The sequence below is a fragment of the Leopardus geoffroyi genome, chromosome B3, assembly GCF_018350155.1.
Source record: "Leopardus geoffroyi isolate Oge1 chromosome B3, O.geoffroyi_Oge1_pat1.0, whole genome shotgun sequence".
NCBI classification, from domain to species: Eukaryota; Metazoa; Chordata; class Mammalia; order Carnivora; family Felidae; genus Leopardus; species Leopardus geoffroyi.
This window is the reverse complement of record NC_059337.1, coordinates 40,896,250-40,915,151: the sequence shown is the minus strand read 5'-3', so window position 1 is coordinate 40,915,151 and position 18,902 is coordinate 40,896,250. Positions and strand designations below refer to the sequence as shown.

At 38.2% G+C, this 18,902-nt stretch overlaps 1 protein-coding gene and 1 non-coding gene across 12 annotated transcripts in view; both read right to left on the bottom strand.

Annotated features, from left to right (window-relative positions):
- The window catches only part of CSNK1G1 (casein kinase 1 gamma 1), a 183,341-nt gene that overhangs the window by 132,240 nt on the left and 32,199 nt on the right, over positions 1 to 18,902 (bottom strand). The gene's annotated exons all lie outside the window — the stretch shown is intronic.
- LOC123584707 lies at positions 11,332 to 11,465 on the bottom strand. Its single transcript, XR_006705652.1, has one exon. It is a non-coding gene; the product is annotated as a small nucleolar RNA SNORA61 (small nucleolar RNA).

Sequence of the window (18,902 nt, the reverse complement as noted above, 5' to 3'; positions counted from 1 at the left end):
AAAACTATGAGATCATGATCTGAGCTGAAACCGAGAGTTGGATGCTTAACCACCTGAACCACCCAAGTGCCCCTCCCTGTAATCTTTCTTTACTACTAAATCATAATAAAATAAAGTATTTATTTTAAGGAAAATGGAATATGAATGTTGAACAACATTCAAGTGGTCTTCAATGATATTTTACCTCCACTGGGATATGGCAATAGTGACATTACCCCACTCAGAAGCAGCACTGCGAGCTTCTATTTGAATCCTACAAATATACGTATATGATCAGCTTTAAACTTCACGTATCATTATTTTCAGTAAAGGAAATTGAATCCCAGAAATTAGCAGCAGTTGAAGTGAGGAATTTAAGACTAAGAGACAATTCACATATCTTGGGGTGCCTGAATGGCTCAGTAGGTTGGGCAACTGACTTCAGCTCATGATCTCGCAGCCCATGGGCTCAAGCCCAGCATCAGGCTCTGTGCTGACTGCTCAGAGCCTGAAGCCTGCTATGGATTCTGTGTCTCCCTCTCTCTGTGCCTCCCCCAACTTGCACTGTCTCTCTCAAAAATAAACAAGCATTAAGAAACAATTCACATATCCTGACAGCTGTTAGTACTACAATTAATACTCATATTACAATGGATTACTTCATACCCAGAAAAACTCTATAGTACTAGAATCATAAAAGACTAACCATTTCTATGAAATATTAATAAAAATTAGAAAGAATTAGATTCGGGGTGGCTGGGTGGCTCAGTCGGTTCAGTGCCTGACTTCAGCTCAGGTCATGATCTCACAGTCCGTGGGTTTGAGCCCTGTGTTGGGCTCTATGCTGCTGACAGTGCGGAGCCTGGAGCCTGCTTCAGATGCTGTCTCTGTCTCTCTGCCCCTCCCCACCCCCACCAACTCATACTCTGCCTCTCTCAAAAATAAACATTAAAAAAAAAAAAAGACAGAAAGAAGGAATTAGATGTGTGACTACTTTAAAAGTTTTATTTTTTATTATTTTTTTAAGATTTTATTTTTAAGGGGCACTTGGGTGGCTCAGCCAGTTAAGCATCCAACTCTTGATTTTGGTTTAGGTCATGATCTCACGGTTTTGAGACAAAGCCCTACACTGGGGTCTGTGTTGACAGTGTGGAGCCTGCTTCAGATTCTCTCTCTCCTCTCTCTCTGCCCCTCCCCTGTTCATTCTCTCTCTTTCTCTCTCAAAATAAGTAAAAACTAAAAAAAAAAAACAAAAAACAAAAAACAAAAACAATCATTACAGGACTAGGGAATTCATCTTTATTTTCAGAGATTATACACTCAGGTAAACGTAAGCTAAAACTACCTGGGAAGAAGGAAATAGAGAGATCTTAGCATGTACATCTCAGGAGTAAAATACAAAAGTATGTACCATTTTCTAAGAGTATCTCATTCAAGGAGCTAGAAAGAGGCACTTTCAATTTAAAACTAAGGCAGTGATACTAACAAAGCTACCTGAATTTAATATTTAAAAAAATTTTTTTAACGTTTTATTTATTTTTGAGACAGAGAGAGACAGAGCATGAATGGGGAAGGGTCAGAGAGAGAGGGAGGCAAAGAATCTAAAACAGGCTCCAGACTCTGAGCGGTCAGCACAGAGCCCAAAGCGGGGCTTGAACTCTCGGACTGTGAGATCATGACCTGAGCCAAAGTTGGATGCCCAACCAACTGAGCCACCCAGGTGCCCCATATTTTTTAATAGAAATATTTATGTGGGGTTGCTTGGGTAGCTCAGCCAGTTAAGCCTCTGACTCTTGATTTTGGCTCGGGTCATGATCTCACAGTTCGTGAGATCAAGCCCTGCGTCGGGCTCTGTGCTGACAGCGTGGAGCCTGCTGGCATTCTCTCTCTCTCTTTCTCCTGGTCATTCTCTCTCTCTTAAAAAAAAAAAAAAAAAAAAAAAAAAAAAAATATATATATATATATATATATAAAACATTAAAAAACTGCCTGTAGATACCTGGATAGCTCAGGTGGTTGAGTGTCCCACTCTTGATTTTGGCTCAGGTCATGATCACAGTGTCATGGCACCAAGGCACTCATCAGGCTCCATGCTGACAGTGGAGCCTGCTTAAGATTCTCTCTCTCCCCTCTGCCCCTGCCCCCCAACTCATGCTCTCTCCGTCTCAAACAAACAAACAAACAAACAAACAAACAAAAACCTGCCTGTAAGCTTCTTCAATGTAGGAGCAAATCTTGTTCTCAGTGTAATTCCAGTGCCAATATTGGGCTAAGACAAAAGAGTTTATCAATAAATTTATGATTCATGAATGGGTAACACTACCCTTAATCATATGTCCATTTATCACTATATTAATTGACTGTAGCTATTTTTAAATTTTTTTTTTTCAACGTTTATTTATTTTTGGGACAGAGAGAGACAGAGCATGAACGGGGGAGGGGCAGAGAGAGAGGGAGACACAGAATCGGAAACAGGCTCCAGGCTCTGAGCCATCAGCCCAGAGCCCGACGCGGGGCTCGAACTCACGGACCGCGAGATCGTGACCTGGCTGAAGTCGGACGCTTAACCGACTGCGCCACCCAGGTGCCCCTGACTGTAGCTATTTTTAACCTTTCTGCTTACTAAACTGGTCTGTGGAACTCTAGGGAACTAAGGACTGCTGTCTTAAGTACCTACAGTGTCAAGCACTATGCCCAAACCACAGCAGAGTAAATATTTAACTGAATGATTGTTTTTAATTAACTGAAATTTACCTAACAGGTACTCTCAATTAATTAAATCCTAACCCTCTATTTCACTCATTCTGATTACAAAAACATTATAAAAAACAAAACCACAGTATACACAAAACCCAGAACCCACACTCTACAGACTCTGTCTTTTCTCTTATTTGAGGCCAGGAAGTCTACTGTTATTAGTATAAATTCACCATGCACTCAATCATACATCATTGAATATGCTCAGAAGTGTTACAGAGAGTAAAAGATTTATAACATTCACAGGTTCTATCATCAGAGAAAGAGCCCATTTTATTCCCTATAAAAACAGGGATATCAGTAGTATATTTTTAAATCATAAAAAAAAAATCATCACATACAAATCTAGTATTCCCAAAATACTATAAGCCTCTTACAGGCAAAACCCCTTTTCTTCCTAATCATGCCCCTCAGTACCTTATGCATGATAAATGTTCAAAATAAAACAAGTTTTAGTAAGTTTAAAAATTCTCTGTAATCTTCAATTAAACAGGAGTTAATCCTGTTGCCTAAATCCAGGCATTCTAAACATTTTTTTTATTCTAATGAATTGAATTTTTAAAAATCTGTGTTATAAGAGCTTTGAAAGAAATATATTAAAAGATACTATAAGAGCACTAAAAGCTTTGTAATGTATACACCCCAGGTATCGAAACAGCTAAAACAATAAATGAATCAATGAGCTAATTCTCTTCTTTTACTCCTTTCTCCCATCACAAAACAGGTCATCCCCATAATATAGAAAAACAAAATGAAAATTAGTTTGATAATTAATTTCCCAACAGAAAATGGCTAGTGAAAAAGCAAAGTTCCAGGGCTAGTTTGAATTTGTGATCTATGCTGCATTCAGAAGACTTTTGAAAGTCTTTTTGTTGTTGTTTATTTACTTATTTTGAGAAAGAGAGCATGCACGTGCCAGCAGGGGAAGGGCAGACCAAGAGGGAAAGAGAGACAATTCCCAGCAGGCTCCATGCTGTTAGTGCACAGCCCAATGTGGGTCTCGAACTTATGAACTGTGAGATCATGACCTGAATTGAAATCAAGAATTGGACACTTGGGGCGCCTGGGTGGCTCAGTTGGTTGGGCGTCTGACTCTTGGTTTCAGCTCAGGTCATGATCTCACAGCTTTGTGTGTTCGACCCCCTACACCGGGCTCTGTGTTGGCAGCAAAATAAATAAACTTAAAAAGGAAATTAAAAAAAAAAAAGAGTTGGATGCTTAACTAACAGAGCCCCCCAGGTGCCCTTTGAAAGTCTTCTAAAAATCCTTTTCTGATTGTTGCATGCTTAGTTAAAAAAATTATGTCCCTCACTCATACAGCCACTTTGGAAAACGGCATAGAGGTTCCTCAAAAAACTAAAAATAGAACTACCCTACGACCCAACAATTGCACCACTAGGTATTTATCCAAAGGATACAAAAAAGCTGATTTGAAGGGGCACATGCACCCCAATGTTTATAGCAGCACTATCGACAATACTCAAAGTATGAAAAGAGCCCAAATGTCCATCAACTGACGAATGGATAAAGATGTATCCATTACAATGGAATGTTACTCAGTGATGAAAAAGAATGAAATCTTGTCCTATGCAACAACATGGATGGAACTAGCGTGTATTACGTTAAGCAAAATAAGTCAGAGAAAGATAAGTATCATATGATTTCACTCGTGGAATTTAGGAAAAAAAACCAGATGAACACAGGAAGGGAAGCAAAAATAAGATGAAAACAGAGGAAGGCAAACCATAAGAGACTGTTGAATATATAGAACAAAACTGAGGGTTGCTGGAAGGATACAGGGTGAGGGGGATGGACTAAATGGGTGATGGGCATTAAGGAGGGCACTTGTTGGGATGAGCACTAGGTGTTATATGTAAGTGATGAATCACTAAATTCTACTTCTGTAATCATTATTACACTATATATGTTAACTAATTTGGATTAAAAAAAAATTTTTTTTAATTATATCCCTCAATTACCTCCATATTAAATCAAGAATAGTGCTCATAATGTACTGTATAGGGAATATAGTCAATAATATTACAGTAACTTTGTATGATATAAGTGGTAACTATAATTTCATAATGTATAAAATGTGTAAGGTATAAAATATCAAATCACTATAATGTATATCTAAAATTAGTAAGATATTGTATGTCAATCACATTTCAATTAAAAAAACATGCTTATATGTCACCATAATTGTAACTTAAAACTTCTTGTTATTTACATAGTTTAAAGTAGGCAAAATTATTAATAAGTATTATTCATATAAATGCTACTTTATCTTCTATGTTTTTTAGGGTAAGAGCTAATCTTCAGTTCTTCCTTTACAAAAGCTCTTTCAAAACAAATTATATTTTGAGTAGTTTTTATTCAGGTTTTAAGAAAGACTGCTCCAGTCCTCCTTATGGCCAGTGTCAAAGAGCATGGAGAAGCTGGGTGAGATATGTGTTATAGTCTGTACTTAGAACAAAAAGAACAAGATAGTCTGTACTTGAACAAAAAGATTTGTTCAACTGTGATGCAAGTCATGATATTTTCCTTATTAGTACTGTATCTTAAACTAGGCAGCCATAAACATCTTTAATAGTACACAAGATAACAAACAAAAGAAGACATTAAAATTTTCTTTTCAGGTTTAGTTGATGAAAGACAACTAAAGAATGGCTAATAAATAGGACAAATACTGCAGAAACTGAAAGACCACGACTATGCTCTTCATTCTGAGGGTGTGAAAAAAGTGTTTAAAGAAGTTTAAAGCTTCAAAATCTTGGGCTTAAAAAGCTATTTCTATACAAAATTCTACTGAATAGCTGATCATAACGTATTGCATGCAGTACATATGCCTTAATTCAGACAATGAAAATTTTTTTCAGTATGAAAATAAAAGATTGGCTCAGTTGGTTGAGCGTCCGACTCAGTTTCAGCTCAGGTCATGATCAGAGGATCATGGGATTAAGCCCAACGTTGGGCTCCGTGCTGAGCATGAAGACTGCTTAAGATTGTTTTTCTCTCTCTCCCTCTGCTCCTCTCCCCCACTCACTCTCTCCCTCTTTATTTATTTAAAAAAAAAATTTTTTTTTAACATTTATTCATTTTTGAGAGACAGAGACAGCATGAGCGGGGAAGGGGCAGAGAGAGAGGGAGACACAGAATCCGAAGCAGCTCCAGGCTCTGAGTTGTCAGCACAGAGCCTGACACGGGGCTCGAACTCACAGACCGAGAGATCATGACCTGAGCTGACGTCAGACGCTCAACCGACTGAGCCACCCAGGCGCCCCTCTCCCTCCTTAAAAAAAACTAAAAAGTTTTATTCACACATCATTGAAAGTGTTTAACTGACTCCAGTCCTAAGGAAAGATCATCTAATCAGGGCACCTGGGTGACTCAGTCAGTTAAGCATCTGCCTTCGGCTCAGGTCATGATCTCACAGTTGGTCGGTTTGAGCCCTCTGTCAGCACAGAGCCCACTTTGGATCCTCTGTCTCCCTTTCTCTCTGCCCCTCCCCTGCTTGCGCTCTCCCACTCCCTCAAAAACTAAATAAACATTAAAAAATTAAAAAAGAAAATCATCTAATCAAGTAAGTCAAAAGCTATAATTGGGAGATCATCAACAATTCCTACTATCTGGACTTTCTGGACAAAATTTTCACATATATACTGTACCTGTTATGTATTTGCTTTGTTCTAATTATAGACACACACCGCTATTAGAAAAAAATAATCAGGGGCGCCTGGGTGGCGCAGTCGGTTAAGCGTCCGACTTCAGCCAGGTCACGATCTCACGGTCCGTGAGTTCGAGCCCCGCGTCGGGCTCTGGGCTGATGGCTCAGAGCCTGGAGCCTGTTTCGGATTCTGTGTCTCCCTCTCTCTCTGCCCCTGCCCCGTTCATGTTCTGTCTCTCTCTGTCTCAAAAATAAATAAACGTTGAAAAAAAAAAAAAAAAGAAAAAGAAAAAAATAATCAGAGGCGCCTAGGTGGCTTGGTTGAGCGTCTGACATTGGCTCAGGTCATGATCTCATGGTTCATAGGTCGAGCCCCATGTCAGGCTTTGCGCCGACAGCATGAAGTCTGCTTCGGATTCTCTGTTTCCCTTTCTCTCTGCCCCTCCTCTGCTTGCACACACACACACTCTCTCTCTGTCTCTCTTAAAAATAAACAAACATTAAAAAATTAAGAAAAAATAATCAGAAATCACAGAAAATTACGATACAAAAAGTGAAAAGTGAAACCTCACCACCAAAGAAGACTTCTGGTAAGTTTTTTTTTCCAATCATATACTAACATTTTTGTTTGTCTGGTTTTTACTGTGGTAAAATATACATAAAATGGTATTCAACATCTTGTAAATATACAATTCATTGGCATCAAGTACATTTACAATGTTGTGTTGCCATCATTACTATCTATATCCCAAACTTTTTCATTATCCTTAAAACAAACTTTGATCACACTGAACGGTAACTTCCTCTTTCTCCCTCCCCTCAGCCCCTAGTAACCTCTATTTTACCTTCTGTCTCTATGGATTTGCCTGTTTTAGATACCTCATGTAAGTGGAATCATACAGTATTTGTCCTTTTGCGTCTGACTTATTTCACTAACCACAATGTTTTCAAGGTTCATCTATGCTGAAGCAGGTGTCCGAATTTTCTTCCTCCCAAAGGCTGAATTTTAATATTTCATTTTATGTATATACCACATTTTGTATATTCATTTATCCATCAACAGATGCTTGGTGTCCTTCCACATTTGGGCTACAATGAATAACAGTGTTATGAACATTAATGTACAAATACGTGTTTGCTGATTTCAGTTGTTTTAGATACGTACCTAGGAGTGCAACTGCTAGGTCATAAATATGATAGTCCTGGATTTAACTTTCAAGAAATCACCAAACTATTTTCCACAGCAGCTGTATGATTCTATATTCCCACCAGCAATATAGGTTTCCAATTCTCCATATCCTCAACACCTGTTATTTTTTTTTTAATATAACAGTCATACTAATGGATAAAAATTGTATCTCATTATAGTTTTGATTTGCGTTTCCCTAAAGACTAACAATGTTGAGTATCTTTTCATGTGTTTATTTGTATATCTTCTTTGGAGAAATGCCTATTCAAGTTCTATGCGCATTTTTGAAATGGACTGTTTTTTGTTTTTGTTGAGTTTTAGGTATAATATTCTACATTATTAATCCCTTAGCAGACTTGCAAGACTTAGGACTTGCAAGTTTTTTTTTCCCCACTTTGTAGTTCATCTTTCTACATTCTTAATAGTATCCATTGATGCACAAAGCTCTGAATTTTGATGAAGCCCAATTTATCTAGTTTTTCTTCTATTGCTTGTCCTATTGGTTATTTTATCTATAAAACTATTGCCAAACTATATGTCATGAAGACTTTCCCAAAAGTTTTTTTCTAAGAGTTTTAATAGTTTCAGCTGTCAAGTTTAGGTCTTTGATCCATTTTCAGTTAATTTTTGTGTACAGTGTAAAGGCTCCAACTTCATTCTTTTACATGTGGATCTCTGGTTTTCCCACCATCATTTGTTAAACAGATGGTCCTTTCCCCATTGAATGGTCTCAGTATCCTTCTCAAAAACCAATTAACCACTGAGTCTCTCTCAAATAAACTTAAAAAAAAAATAAAAGCAGGATCACTAGGATCTATGTACATATTGTTAATGGATTTGACTATACAATTGTGGGAGCTGATTAAACATTCAGTAAGGCTCTGAGTCTGTTGCTAGAGCTTGCAGTTCACAGGCATGTACTTGGTAAGACAAGATGGAAAATTTGAAGCCATGAGCACAGGCTAGAACCAACAAAGACAGACTGGGATGCTATCAGTTGCCACCATTTTCAAGCTTGCTGACGTAGGAAAAGCTGCGGGAGAAGCTGGACATGTTTTTTTGTTTTTTTGTTTTTTGTTTTTTAATATTTATTTACTTGGAGAGAGAGAGAGAGAGAGAGGGAGAGGGAGAGAGAGAGAGAACCCAAAGTTGGTTCTGATATTTGCTGATAGAGCAGAACCTGACATGGGGCCCAATCCCACAAACCATGAGATCATGACCTGAGCCAAAACCAGGAATCGGACACTCAACCACCTGAGCCACTCAAGCGCTCCAAAGCTGGCATTCTTTTTTTTTTTTTTTTTTTTTTTTTTCAACTTTTATTTATTTTTTTGGGACAGAGAGAGACAGAGCATGAACGGGGGGAGGGGCAGAGAGAGAGGGAGACACAGAATCAGAAACAGGCTCCAGGCTCTGAGCCATCAGCCCAGAGCCTGACGCGGGGCTCGAACTCACGGACCGCGAGATCGTGACCTGGCTGAAGTCGGACGCCCAACCGACTGCGCCACCCAGGCGCCCCATCCAAAGCTGGCATTCTTAACTCAAGGAGCTAAACATGCATTTGGCCCAGGAGTAGAAGAAGGTGAGGGTAGACTTAAGGGAAGGTGGAGTCATTGAAAGAATGAGCCACTTACACAAACCAACAAAGTGAGCTAGTAGGTAAGTGACAACATATATGAGCTATAATAAAAGCATTTATTATAAGTATAAAACCCAAAATGTTTGCTGCTTCACTTACACCCTCTAGATCTTGCATGAAAATGTCTTTTGTAGCCCACCCTAACACGAAACATATAGGGAAGAGAATTCTGGGAAATGTAGTTTATTCTAGCTAAGCTGATACATTACAAAAGCCATCACACAGGTTTAAAGATATGTATATACACTAAGTAAAATTTTCAGTATTTTACCATTACATTGATTTTCCAGTGCAAAAGAATCATGTGGGGAGCCAGCTAAAACACAGATTTATGAGCACTGCACAAGATTCTAATTAAATGGACCAAGAATTGGGGGCTAGAAATATTTTGTTTTATTTTTGTATTTTTAAAATATTTTTTATCTTTAAGTAATCTTGACACCCAATGTGAGGCCTGAACTCACAACCCTGAGATCAAGAGTCACATGTTCCACTGACTGAGCCAGCCAGGAGCCCCCTGAAATATGTGTTTTTATGCAGAATAGCAGGGGTGCCCAGGGGGCTTAGTCGGTTAAGCATCCAACTTCAGTTCAGGTTATGGTCTCATGATTTCTGGGTTTGAGCCCCACATCGGATCCCGTGTTGATAGTGTGGAGCCTGCTTGGGATTCTCTATCTTTGCCTCTCTTTCTGCCCCTCCTCCACTCACACTATCTCTCTCTTAAAAATAAGTAAACTTATGGGGCGCCTGGGTGGCGCAGTCGGTTGAGTGTCCGACTTCAGCTCAGGTCACGATCTTACAGTACATGAGTTCGAGCCCCGCGTCAGGCTCTGGGCTGATGGCTCAGAGCCTGGAGCCTGTTTCCGATTCTGTGTCTCCCTCTCTCTCTGCCTCTCCCCCGTTCATGCTCTGTCTCTCTCTGTCTCAAAAATAAATAAACGTCAAAAAAAAAAAAAATTAAAAAAAAAAAAGTAAACTTAAAAAATATTTAAAAAATAGAAAGAATAGCAAATGCATGGAATTATTTTACTATGCTTAGAGAACATTGATAACAAATATTAGAATAATGGTTCTCAATCTTAGTTGCATATTTTAAAAAATGTAAGTGCCCTAGCTATCTTCATCTTATCAAATCAGGATATTAAGAGAGGTGTGGATCCTGGTTTTGTGTAGTTTTGTGTTTTACTAGTGCCTGCTGTGCAGCCACAAGTGAAAACTACTGTTTTATAGCAACGAGTGGTTCAAAAAAAAAATACTCAAAGTAAAAAGGATAGGGTCCTAGTAAGTGTATTTAAGATTGGTCCATATTTATTTACCATAGTGCTGTTTCATGAATTAGTGAAGATTGTACTTAATCAAAGTATCCTTCTGCATAGTCACATTTGACTCTAAATGTAAACTAGATTATATTAACTGTAGCAGTTCATGGAGAATGGTGTCTGTAGGCTCACCATACTCTGTCATTTAATCTCCTTCATTAATACCTCTGTGAATTAGTAAAAATAGGTGGTTAGAGCCAGCAGTCTCACTAAATGAAACTTTGTCCTCTTCCAGCCTATTCTTTTATTTATTTTTTTATTTTTTTTTAATGTTTATTTATTTTTGAGACAGAGAGAGACAGAGCATGAACGGGGGAGGGTCAGAGAGAGGGAGACACAGAATCTGAAACAGGCTCCAGGCTCTGAGCTGTCAGCACAGAGCCCGACGCGGGGCTCAAACTCACGGACCGCGAGATCATGACCTGAGCTGAAGTCGGCCGCTTAACCGACTGAGCCACCCAGGCGCCCCAAGTCTATTCTTTTAAAACTAAGAAAATATGTCAAAATTTTTCTGACACAAAATGATCATCTGCTACTGATATTTCAGCTTTTCAGTATTCAGTCAAGTTTTATTTTTTAAAAAAAATATTTACTTATTTACTTTGAGGAAGAGAGAGAGAGGGAGAGAGGATCCCAAGGAGGCCCTGTGCTGTCCACACAGAGCCCGACACAGGGCTTGATCCCACAAACCACAAGATTATAACGCTAGCTGAAATCAAGAGTCAGACACTTAACAGACTGCACCACCCAGGCGCCCCTAAAATTTTATTTATTTATTTTACCTTGTTTGAAACTAGCCCACAACCTATATACCAGACTATAAGCACTGGGAGGCCAGCTTCAGTGTTCTTTTTCCTCCCTCTATGATAACGAAGACCAGCATTCAGATCTAATGAGAAGTTCCAGCTTCAAGTTTGTAGGCTTAACCTTAATTAACAGGTCTGATTTTAATAGCAGTACAAGTGAAAAGGGGAAAATAAGGTTAGTTAGCCTGCCCAGAAATTTATAGATTCACACCTAAAATTTCAGATAATAACTTTCAGAATTGTATTCAACATTATAGGAAATTTCTTAGGCATATCCATATAAATTCTACAACTATTTTAAAAAATGAAATGAAGTATATTGACAGGAAACAAGTCCAAGATGTATTAATTTCTCCTCCCCCCCACAAGTAAACTCTAAAACTTTAGATCTCTGTATTATCCCGTTTCTTTTTTTTTTTTTTTACTTTGAAAACTGTACATTTTAAACAATGTTATATGGTTAATTGGTGTTTTCTTAAATATTTATTTTGAGAGAGAGAAAGAGAGAGAGAGGGCACATATGCCAGAATGGGGAAGGGGCAGAGAGAGAGAGGGAGAGAGAGAATCCCAGAGCACGACATGGGGCTCAATCTCATGAATTGTGAGATCATGACCTTAACTGAAATTGAGTCAGACACTTAACTGACTGAACCACCCAGGTGCCCCTGATCTTGCTTTTAGATTCAACTCTAATACAATGAATCAAGGAAGAACCACAGGCCTAGTTATTTTATCCTCATTCAATCCATTGCAAGCAGTTCATTTCTCATTTCACCATCTTTATTCCTGTATCTTTTTGTTCCAGCCGGACATGAAATAGCAGGAAGACAAAAGGAAGCTTTCCAAACTCAGGTGACCTTCCTAAAGTGTATTTTAACCATGTATTTCTGAATATACAACACAGAATTTTAACACTGTGCTATATACATAGTGCTGGATACATTTCCACAATTGTTTCTTCCTACAAAACAATCAAAATATGAATGGCAAAAGCCCATTTATTCATTAACAAGTATTAATTGACTGCTTTCTATGTACCAGGTATTAAGATACACACTGGCTAAAAACACAAAATACATAGCTTTCAACAGCTTTAAGAGGGGAGCCTGGGTGACTCAGTCAGCTGAGTGTCTGACTTTGGCTCAGGTCACGATCTCACAGTTCATGAGTTCCAGCCCTGTGTGGGGCTCTGTGCTGACAGATCAGAGCCTGGAGCCTACTCTGGATTCTTTATCTCCCTCTCTCTCTCTCTGCCCTTCCCCAACTCCTGCTCTATGTCTCTGTCTCTCTCTCTTAAAAATAAATAAACACTAAAAAAATTTTAATGGCTTTAAGAAATATGAAAGGGGTTCTTACAGATGTGCAAGAGATATTGGCAGTATAAGGAAGTATAGACAAGGAACACCTAACAATTTAGTGGGTAAAAATAGTTCTAAGAAGAATGAGATTTAAATTGTGTGTGTGTGTGGCGGGAGGAGTGGTGTAAGGGTTCCTGAAAAAAAGTTTAAGAGAAAAGGCAGCAGAGGAAAAAAAATACGTACAAAGGAATGGAGTCAACAGAATGTAGTCTCTAATACAGCTGTTCTCACAGCAGGGTCCCTAGGTGAGAAGCATCAACATCACTCAGGAATATGTTAAAAATGGAAATTTTGGGGTTGGGATGAGCACTGGGTGTTATACATAAGTGGACATATCACTAAATTCTACTCCTGAAACCAATACTACACTAGATGTTAACTAACTTGAATCTAAATTTAAAAAAAAGAAAAGGAAGGGAAGGAAGGGAAGGAAGGGAAGGAAGGAAGGAAGGAAGGAAGGAAGGAAGGAAGGAAGGAAGGAAGGAAGGAAGGAAGAAAGAAAGAAAGAAAGAAAGAAAGAAAGAAAGAAAGAAAGAAAGAAAGAAAGAAAGAAAGAAAGAAAGAAAGAAAGAAAGGGAAATTTTGGGGCCCACCCCAGATCCATTACATCATAAACTCTGGAGGTGGGGCCCAGCAATCTGTGCTTTAACAAATCATCTGCGTGGGTCAGTTGGTTCCTCTAGGGGAACCTGGGTGGCTCAATCAGTTAAACATCTGATTTCAGCTGGGATCATGACCCCACTCACGGTTTGTGAGTTTGAGCCTTGCAATGGGCTTTGCGCTGACAGTGTGGAGCCTGCTTGGGATTCTCCCTCTCTCCCTCTATGCCCCTTCCTCACTCGTGCACATGCTTTCTCTCTCTCAAAATAAATAAATAAACTTAACCCCCCCACCACCACAAATCCCCCAAATGACTCTGATATACACTAAACTCTCAGAACTACTGATCTAATCTGATCAAGGAACTGTAATTAATATTAAAACAAAGAAAGCAGACAACTGTCAGAGGTCAAACTGCACAATGCAGTGTATGTTAACATTAAGCCCTGAGAAGTTTGGGTCTCTCTTAATTAACACTGCCAGAAACAACTAGAAAACAGACATTCTTTTCAAACTTTCATGGGATATTTATGAAAGTTAGCTTTGTGCTATGGCCAAGAACGACTAAGATTTATCCAAATTTTGATGCTGCATTTTCATTATTATTGAATTTTAAGTGTTCTTTTAAAAATATTTTTTTAATGTTTTTTATTTTTGAGAGAGAGTGAGACACAGCACGATTGGGGAAGGGGCAAAGAGAGAGGGAGACACAGAATATGAAGCAGGTTCCAGGCTCTGTGACCACACAACCTGACCTGGGGCTCAAACTCACGAACTGTGAGATCATGACCTGAGCTGAAGCTGGATGCTCAACTGACTGAGCCACCCAGGCACCCCAAGTTTTAAATATTCTTAAAACTCCATCATAAATTCTTCTGTAACCCCAGTTATTTACAAGTATATATATATATTTTTTTTCAGACATTTTTTTAAGGTTACTTTTTAAAAAACAGAGGCCCAATTTAGTTTGCACTGTCATCAGAGAAAGTGATCTGAATGTCATATATTCTTTGAAATTTGTTGAGATTTTCAGGGGCACTTTTTAAGGTTAAGTAATTATCTATTACACTATGTGAAATTCTGGATTCCACACAGTAGCAATTCTATGGTACTGATTATTTAAAATTTGAATTCAGCGTGGGGCACCTGGCTGGCTCAGTCGGGTACCCTGCTCTTGATTTTGGCTTAGGTCATGATTTCATGGTTTGTGAGATCAAGTTCTGTGTCAAGCTCCACGTTGGATTTTACGCTCAGTGCTGAGCCTACTTGGGATTCTCTCTCCCTCTCTGCTCCTCCCCCGCTTGCACACACTCTTTCAGAATAAACAAACATTTCAAAAAATTTTTTGAATATTCTATATTCACCCAGTAGTTCAAGCTTGTTTATTGTGTTGTTCAAGTCTTTTATTTCCTTAGTAACTTTTTTGGTTTTATTAAAATCTATTATGATGGGGGGGGGGGGCACGCCTGGGTGGCTTCATCAGTTAAGTGTCTGACTTTGGCTCAGGTCATGATCTCATGGCTCGTGAGTTTGAGTCTGTGTTAGGCTGTGTGCAACAAGCTCAGAGCCTGGAGCCTGCTCTGGATTTTGTGTCTCCATCTCTCTCTCTCTCCCTCAAAAGTAAACATTAAAAAAAATTTTTTTATCTGTATTGGTGGTACATTTGTACATTTATCCTTGTAATTGTTATTTTTAGTTTATGTATGTTGAACGTGTGTTATAGGGTACAAATAAAGTTGTAATCCTAGTATCTTCTGGTAAACAAAGCCTTTATTATATAAAGTGGCAGAGACTGCTGGTGATCTGTACCAATAGTCAATCTCTCTTCTTTCCTCAGTAAATAAAATCCCATTTTGCTCTAGGCAGCAATATGCTTGCCTAAAATACATTTCATAATGGTCTTGCTAAGTGGAACTTCAATGAACCACATTTAGAGATGGCCTAATAGCTTGCATAGGCTCCACACCCATCCCTCATCCTTCCTCCTACATGGGAGTCTGTGAGAATTGGTGCCCAAAGCCGCCATCTTACCATATGGTTAGCCACAAAAGATGGCAGCACTGAAAACACTCAGCGAAGTATCCTGAGACTTTGATGATAAAAATGAAACCTCCATAATCAGCCCTAGAATGTAAATCTCTAGACTCTTTCAAGGGCAGGAGGAAGGGGTAATATACACCTACCTTCTTTAAGTCGCTGTTAGTTTCTGCATCTAACTAACAGCAAAAACCAATTCACATCTGAAACACGGATTCGGTTTAATAGTGCTCCTTTCCCTGAAGTAATTTTATTATATTAATGTAACTACCAATTTCTTTTGGTTCCTATTTTGCCAGGTATAACATTTGCATCCTTTTTATCTTCAACTTTCCTCTGTTGTAATATTTTAATCTCTTAAAAACCTTATGTTGTTGGGGCACCTGGGTGACTCAGTCGGTTAAGCATCTGACTCTTGATTTCTGCTCAGGTCATGACCTCACAGTTGAGGGGTTTGAAGCCCAAGTCGGGCTCCATGTTGATGGTACGGAGGCTGCTGGGTATTCTCTCTCCCTCTCTCAAAACAAACAAACTTTAAAAAATATTGTATATTTTTAAAAAACACACAAGTTCGTTTTAGCTTATGTTTTACATAGAGTCTGACAATCTTTGTCTTTTACCTAGAGCATTTGATCCATTTACATTCATCATGATTAGTGATCTATTTGGCCTTATTTTTACCATATCTTTGTCCCACTCTTGTTTCTTTCTCCTTTTTTTCCATATTATTTGAAACTCCCCTCTCCTATTCCACTTGCCTTCTAGTCAACTTTTACTCTTTCAGGGACTACTCTAGAAATTTTTAAATGCACATATAAAGTTTCAAGCTATATGTCTCTTACCCTTTTCTCATTTGTCTACACGTAGAATTTTGTTTAGATGTTGAATTCATTTTTTATTCCTGCTGTAACAAATTATCACAAACTTTGTGGCCAAAAAACAAAACAAAACAAAACAAAACAAAAAAACCACAGATTTTTTTATCTCACAGTTTTGGAGGTCAGAAGTCCAAATTGGATCTCACCAGGCTAAACTCAAGTTGACAGGGCTGCATTCTTTGTGGAGGCTCCAAGGAAGAATCCATTGTCTTTTTCAACCTCTAGAAACCACCTGTATTCCTTGGCTCACAGCTCCTTCTTCCATTTTCAAAGCAAAGAATGTAGCATCTTCAAATTTCTCTGGCTCTCCCGCCTACTGTTTTTCCTTACAAGGACGCTTGTGATTACAATGGGCTCACCAGATAATCTAGGATCATCTCCCCATCTGAAAATCCTTAATTTAATCACATTTGCAGAGTTCCCCTGCCATTTAAGGTAATGTATTCACAGGTTCTAGGAGTTAGGATATCTCCCTGCATAACATTCCTAATTACTTCTTCAAATCTGTCTTCTACTTCACCAATTCTCTTTTCAATCCAATAGGCTACTAAACCTGCCCTTGAAGTTATCACTTTAATTATTATATTTTTGTTGCTGGATTCTAATTATTTTGGATAATCCTTTGTCATAATTTCACTTCTCCCATTTGCTTTATCAGATACATTAAGCACATTTATTTCTGTATTTAGTATCCAGTAATGACAATACTTGAACTCCCTGTGGGTCCGATTTAGATATTTTGTTTTGCTCATGGTAACCTGTTTCCTCATGTGCTTTGTGTAAGACAGCTCATATTCTCTGGAATATATCTTTGGTAATTCTTTGAAGACTCTGAGAGTTTATTCCTTCAGAAAGAATTTGGATTCATTTCTGTCTTTGCCAGGGCACAATACCAAGCCATAATCACTCAAAACAAGTCTCATCTTAGAGATTTTTTGAAGTCACAGAGGTAGTGGAGTCTCAAATGTCTATGAGGACATGTTTCTAATGATAAACATTCAGGGGAAACTTTTTTCACCCTCTGTTTATATTCAAGGCAAAGAAGGATAAGTTTCTGTCTCTCTTTGCTAGGGTGAGTTTTTTTCTGCTTCTCCCTTTCCTAGTGGGCATATAGCTTTTTGTGGATTCTCATTTTAGGAAGGTGGATCTCTGGCCTGACTTCCTGTAATGCATGGCTTCTATTGTCTCCTGAGTCCCATGTGTACCTCTTAAAAACTGAAAACACTAGTCATCTGGAACTAGTAGATGCCTTCAGCACAGCAGTCATCAAATGCTTCTAAACCTCTCTGAATTTGGGCTTTCTGTGTTTTCTTTTTTCATCTTACTTTTTGCTAGTTCAACCATGACTTTTTAAAGTTTTTAAGGGGGCGCCTGGATGGCTCAGTTGGTTAGGTGTCCGACTTCAGCTCAGGTCATGATCTCACCGTTCGTAGGTTTGAGCCCTGTGTCGGGCTCTGTGCTGTTATCTTGGAGGCTGGAGCTGGCTTCAGATTCTGTGTCTCCCTTTCTCTCTGCCCTCCCCCACTTGTGCTCTGTCTCTGTCTTTCAAAAATAAATAAAAACATCAAAAAAAAAAAAAAGCTTAAAAAATAAATCTATCATTTTTAGGTGTTTAATAGTAGGAAGATTTTATTTGCTTTTAAAGATAGTATCCCTTGGGGAAAAAATAGTCTCCTTTATCATTGGAAATAAAGTAAATGTATACCTCTATTCTAAACTGATAATGTAAGATTATGTTACACCAGTGGTTCTGAAATTATAGCTTTCTTGTGTTATTTCATTTCCTTATTCTTTTTCACTCCTTCGAAGTTCCTTTCTAAGGGGTGTCCTTTATCAAATAATTATAAGGAAGTATTACTTCATAGTCTTTACCATCCATTTCTAAGACCCCTAAAACTTCCCCCGTATCTCTAACTTTTAAAACAGGGCTTTATAGGGGCACTCAGCTGGTTCATTCAGAAAAGCATGCAAGTCTTGATCTTGGGGTTGTGAGCTTGAGCCCCATGCTGGGTGTAGATATTACTTAAATAAAACTTAAAAATTTTTTTAAACATGGCTCTACAGATTATACATATGTATTTATGATATTACAAAATAATAAAAATTAAGTATGGTATACTTACACACATAGTGCAAGTAAGAATGGAAAATAAAAATGATTTCTGTGCTAGAATTGTAAAATTCTCATTTTCTTTTCATTTTTAAGTATTTTCATTACATTACTTATGCAACAAAATGAATACTACCACCATTTTAAACTAACTAGCTCTCCTTTTCTATACTAGGTTAAAAAATTATTCATACAGATATGCTACTTAACTCAACCCTATCAGCCATTCTCTCATGTAACTGTTTTAGAATGTTAGTAAATTTCTATAGGCAGCCAAATGTAAGCAACAGTTACCATATAAAGTTTGTCAAGCTGCATTTTAATTTCAAAGCTATAGAAAGACAACTCACTCTCTGTAGCTGTCAGATCAGCCACAAGTGTATTTTATGGACAAAACCAATGTAGCTCCAACATCACAATCTGCCAATCAGGCTGAAATCACAAACTGGTAAATGACTATTTCAATGCACCTCCTCTGTAAAGAAGTTAGGATGGCTTCATAGCTCAAAGGTGGGGGAAAGCACCAGACTCACAAAAGGGTTCCATGGTAAACAATGGACAGA